Raw genomic sequence first — 5,938 nt, 5'->3', positions numbered from 1 at the left:
GTATACTCCAATGAGGTTAAATAAAGGTTCCAATGTGCACCAAAAGTAGCAAACAACTGGGAGTGAGGGTGGGGATGGGGACTAGTTCTCCATTGATTGGAGAATGACTAAATTGTGGTACATGAACATAATTGGTTTATTACTGTATTGTAAAAACGAATATGAAAAATATTTAAAAGCATGGAAGGACGAATGAATGAAAAAGCACTTTTTAGGTGTCTACTCTGTGCCAGACACTTTTATAAGTACTAGGGACAAAATTTTTTTTTTTAAATTTTAAGAGTAAGATAATCCCCACCATCAAGGATCCTACTACATTCTAATAGGGGAAGACAACCCATATGTGGGATTGGAGGGCAGGGTATGGTGTTTTAAAGACTGAAGTGTTTGGAATACAGACCCCCTATCTGTTAGGCCTGGTCAGTTGGATGGACAGTTCTTCCTTCCTTCTGTAATTTATTTCTGGTGCTCAAAGTTAGAGTACTGAGTTGGATGGATCCTGGCTCTAACATAGGACAATAATGCGGGTGCTTTCACATTCCTGTGAGTCTCCTCCCATCCAAATGGAGAGGAGTTGGCAAGCCCCTGTGATTATGAAGTTGATACTGTATGAACAAGAGAGAAGGGGTGGGGTATGTCAGTTTGGAGATTTCCCATGACATGCCCTGGGGACAGTGAATGTTCCAATTTGGCTAGAATAGAGGGTTTTGTTAGGGGAATTAGGCTTGTGCTAAGAGATTGGGGGTGCTATAGGCCTGGGAAATTGCTGTTCCCAGAATGCAGAGCATGGTCCCCCTCCTCAGCTCTCACCTCTCTAAGGAATAGGTGATGAGGGGGATGGTTGCTTTTACAGGCTTTTCCACTGGGGGAATCTATGGGTACCAAGGCTGCTGGTTTGAGTGGCTTATAGACAAACAGTGGACATTTTTTTTTTGGTGTAGAATGAGCAGAAGGAATCTGTTAACTAGAGGGAGCAGATTGTTTTCTAGGTACCGGGGGAGGTGGATAGAGGTTGCAAGTATGCGTTGGCTGCAATTCCTGATGCTTTGGTGGAATATTCTCCCTTTTGTTCTAACTGTGGTAGGAGTAGTAGTGATAACATTGAGTGGTGGAGGTGGTGGAGGTGATGGTCTCCCTTGTCTCTGTTGCTCCTGATCCTTGTTTTTGTCTGTTTCAATAGCTCTAAGTAATGCACATAGCCATAAAGTAAAATCCAGTAGCTGTCTGAATGTTATTTTCTTTTTTAAAAATTAATTAATTAATCAATTTTTAGTTTTCAACATTTGCTTTTATAAGATTTTAAGTTCTAAATTTTTCCCTCTTCCACTCCTCCCTCCCCAAATGGCATGCAATCTGATACAGGCTATACATGTATGATCATATATTTCCACATTAGTCATGTTGTGAAAGAAGACTCAGAACAAAAGGGAAAAACCATGAGAAAGAAAAAACAAAAAGCAAAAACAACAAAAAAGAGAAAGTAGTATTATTTGATCTGCATTCAGACTCCATTATTCTTTCTCTGGATGTGGATGGCATTTTCTGTCATGAGTTTTTTGGAGTTGTCTTAGATCATTGCATTGCCTAGAAGAGCTAAGTCTGACAAAGCTGGTCATCACACAATGTTGCTGTTACTATGTAGAGTGTTCTCCTGGTTCTGCTTACTTCACTCAGCATCAGTTCATACAAGTCTTTTCAGGTTTTTCTGGAATCCGCCTGCTCATCATTTCTTATGGAATAATAGTATACCATTACATTCACATACCACAACTTGTTCAGCTATTCCCCAATGGATGGGCATCTCCTCAGTTTCCAATTGTTCACCACCACAAAAAAGAGTTGCTATAAATAGTTTTGTAAATGGGAGTCCTTTCCTCTTTTTTATTGTCTCTTTGGGGTGATCTATTAGTAGAATTGCTGGATCAAAGGGTGTGCACAGTTTTATAGCATAGTTGGGCATAATTCTAAATTGTTCTCCAGAATGGTTGGATCAGTTCACAACTCCCCCAACAATGCATTGGTGTTCCAATTTTCCCACATCTTCTCCAACATGTATCATTTTTCTATTTTGTCATGTTAGCCAATCTGATAGGTATGATATGGTACCTTAGAGTTGTTTTAATTTGCATTTATATAATCAATGGCAATTTAGAGCATTTTTTCATATGACGATAGCTTTAATTTCTTCATCTGAAAACTGTCTATTCATATCCTTTGACCATTTATCAACTGGGTAATGACTTGTATTCTTACAGATTTGACTCAGTTCTCTCTATATTTTAAAAATGAGACCTTATCAAAGACACTGGTTGTAAAAATTGTTTCCAGCCTTTCTTTTTCCCTCCTAATCTTGGTTGCATTGGCTTTGTTTGTGCAAAACCTTTCTAATTTAATGTAATCAGGGAGGCAGAGCCAAGATGGCAGAGTAAAAGCAGGGATTTGTTTGAGCTCTCCCCTAAATCCCTCCAAACACCTATAAAAATGACTCTTAACAAATTCTAGAGCTACAGAACCCACGAAATGACAGAATGAAACAAGTCTCCAGCCCAAGACGACCTGTATGGTCACTAGGAAGGGTCTATTGCACCATGCTGGAAGCAGAGAGCAGCCCAGCATGGGCTGCGCCAGGACAGAGCAGACCAGAGTACACTGCTGGAGAAGACCTCAGGGCACTGAATCACTGGCAGCTGTGGCAGTTTCCATATTTCTCAACCCACAAATGCCAAAGACAACTGAGCAGGTCAGTAGGATAACTGTTGGACTTGGGTGAGAGAAATGTTCAATCTAGCCCCCGCCTCAGGGTAGCAGAGGTGGCTACAATAGTGGCAGTGGCTGCTTCCGGAGCTCCATGCCCACAGACAGTGGGGGGAATTAGGCAGCTGATCAGAGCAGGAGTGCAGGGATCTCTTTGCTGGTGCTGAGGCAGGGTTCTCTTGCTTTGCCCTGCTTAGTTCTGGGTTGCAGTCCTGGTTGGTGGTCCTTGAGGGAAGAGGAGCACTGGTGTGGCAGAGCTTGTAGTGGCTGTGGAAAGGGAGTCCTCCTGGTAGTTACATGGCAGAAAGGAGTACTTGCACTCACAGACCAGAGTATAGGCCAGGAGAGGAGTATCATAGCACTTCAGAATAGAAGTAACTCTGAAAACAGCTGCACAAAGCCCCTGGAACTTGGGACAGAGCACTCTCCATTCTAGAAGCAGTCATACTCTGACAAAGAGCTCAAAAGTCAAGTAATTGGCTGGGAAAATGAGCTGAAAGTGTAAAAGGACTCAGACTACAGAATCTTACTTTGGTGACAAAGAAAATCAAAACATACAGCCAGAAGTCAACAAAGTCAAAGATCCTACATCAAAAGCCTCCAAGAAAAATATGAATTGGTATCAGGCTGTGGAAGGGCTCAAAAAGGATTTAGAAAATTAAGTAAGAGAAGTAGAGGATAAATTGGGAAGACAAATGAGAGTGATGCAAGAAAATCATGAAAAACAAGTCAACAACTTGCTAAAGGAGACCCCAAAAATACTGAAGAAATTAACAACTTAAAAATAGACTAACCCAAATGGCAAAAGACCTCCAAAAAGCCAATGAGGAAAAGAATGCCTTACAAGGCAGAATTAGCCAAATGGAAAAGGAGGTCCAAAAGACCCACTGAAGAAAATACTTCCTTAAAAATTAGAATGGAGCAAGTGGAAGCTACTGACTTTATGAGAAATCAAGAAATTATAAAACAGAACCCAAAGAATGAAAAAATGGAAGACAATGTGAAATATCTCATTGGAAAAACCACTGACCTGGAAAATAGATCCAGGAGAGATAATTTAAAAATTATTGGACTATCTGAAAGCCATGATCAAAGAAAGAGCCTAGACATCATCTTTCAAGAAATTATAAAAAAAACCTGCCCTGACATTCTAGAACCAGAAGGTAAAATAGAAAATGAAAGAATCCACCGATCGTCTCCTGAAAAAGATCCCAAAAACAAAACTCCTAGGAATGTTGTAGCCATATTCCAGAGTTCCCAGGTCAAGGTGAAAATATTGGAAGCAGCCAGAAAGAAACAATTCAAGTGTTGTGGAAACACAATAAGGATAATACAAAATCTAGCAGCTTCTACAGTAAGGGATCAGAGGGCTTGGAATATGATATTCTGGAGGTCAAAGGAGCTAGGATTAAAACAAAGAATCACCTATCAAGCAAAACTGAGTATATTATGTCGGGGGAAAAATTGATTTTCAATGAAATAGAGGACTTACAAGCATTCTTGATAAAAAGACCAGAGCTGAATAGAAAATTTGACTTTCAAACACAAGAATCAAGAGAAGCATGAAAAAGTAAACAGGAAAGAGAAATCATAAGGGACTTATTAAAGTTGAACTGTTTACGTTCCTACATGGAAAGATATTTGTAACTCATGTGACCTTTCTAAGTATTAGGGTAGTTGAAGGGAACACATACACAATATACATATATACATATGCATATACATATATACATACATACACATATATAATATATATATATACACACAGATAGAGGGTACAGGGTGAGCTGAATATGAAGGGATGATATCTAAAAATATAAAATTACAAGGTGAGAAAGGAATATATTGGGAGAAGGAGAAAGGGAGTGAGAGAATGGGGTAAATTATCTCCCATAAAAGAGCCAAGAAAAAGCTGTTATAATGGAAGGGAAGAAGGGGGAGATGAAAGGGAATGAGTGAACCTTACTCTCTTTGGATTTGGCTTAAGGGGGGATAATATACTCACTCAGTTGAGTATCTTACCCTACAGGAAAGTAGGGGGGAAGGGGATAAGGGGGGGGAATGATACAAGGGAGGGCAGATTGGGGGAGGGGGTAGTCAGAAGCAAACACTTTTGAAAAGGGGCAGGGTCAAAGGAGAAAACAGAATAAATGGGGGGGGGATGAGATAGGATTTTAGTCTTTCACAACATGGCTTTTATGGAAGTGATTTTCATAATGATACATGTATAACCTATATTGAATTGCTTGCCTTCTCAATGAGGGTAGGTGGGGAGGGAAGAAGGGAGAGAATTTGGAACTCAAAGTTTTAAAAAAAAAAGTTAAAAATTGTTTTTACATGCAACTGGGAAATAAGATGTACAGGCAATGGGGTATAGAAATCTATCTGACCCTACAAGAAAGAAAGGGGGAAGGGGATAAGTGGGGGAGGTGATAGAAGGGAAGGCAGATTGAGAGAAGGGATAATCAGAATGCATGCCATCTTGGGGTGATGGATAGGGGAGTGATGGGGAGAAAATCTGAAACTCAAAATCTTATGTAAATGAATGTTAAAAAGTAAAAACAAATAAATAAAATATAAATAAATGAATATTAAATAAATAAAAAGCAATACCCCTTGTGAAAAGTGACCCTCCTTCCAAAAAACATTCAGAAGAACTGAAGGGCTTGGTTCTATTGACAGAATAAAATTGGGAGCTAAACTATGGGTAAAATGGAAGCCAGATGATGTTCCAAAGGCATGGAAATGATAGCATACCGAACAAATAATACTGTCACTGTTGTTTATTCTGGAGAAGATGATTACCAAATTGTGCCCTTAACCCATATATTTTACCATGAATAAGGCTATGATGGTGAGCTCATGGACTCTAGAAACATACCTGAGGCTGTATCTACCCTGCTTCTGGTTATTGTCTCCTTATTCTTTTTGGTTTTTGTCTGTTCGACTTGTTTGCTAGATTTGTTTCCTGCAGGCTTAGTACCCTCTACTTGTAGATGCATGACTGCTTAAGCTGGATGTCATCCCATCTAAGACTGTGATATGTCACCCCTGAACCAGGCATCAATCAAGCTCTGGATGCTGGCTGTAGAACTGACCCCTGGAATGGGACCTCTCAGGGCAGAGATAGCTCTACATCCAATCCCAGCAAGAATTAGCTATAGAAGAAGAGACCTTCATTCCT

This window comes from Trichosurus vulpecula, chromosome 2, assembly GCF_011100635.1.
Source record: "Trichosurus vulpecula isolate mTriVul1 chromosome 2, mTriVul1.pri, whole genome shotgun sequence".
Lineage (NCBI taxonomy): Eukaryota > Metazoa > Chordata > Mammalia > Diprotodontia > Phalangeridae > Trichosurus > Trichosurus vulpecula.
This window is presented reverse-complemented; position numbering follows the sequence as displayed.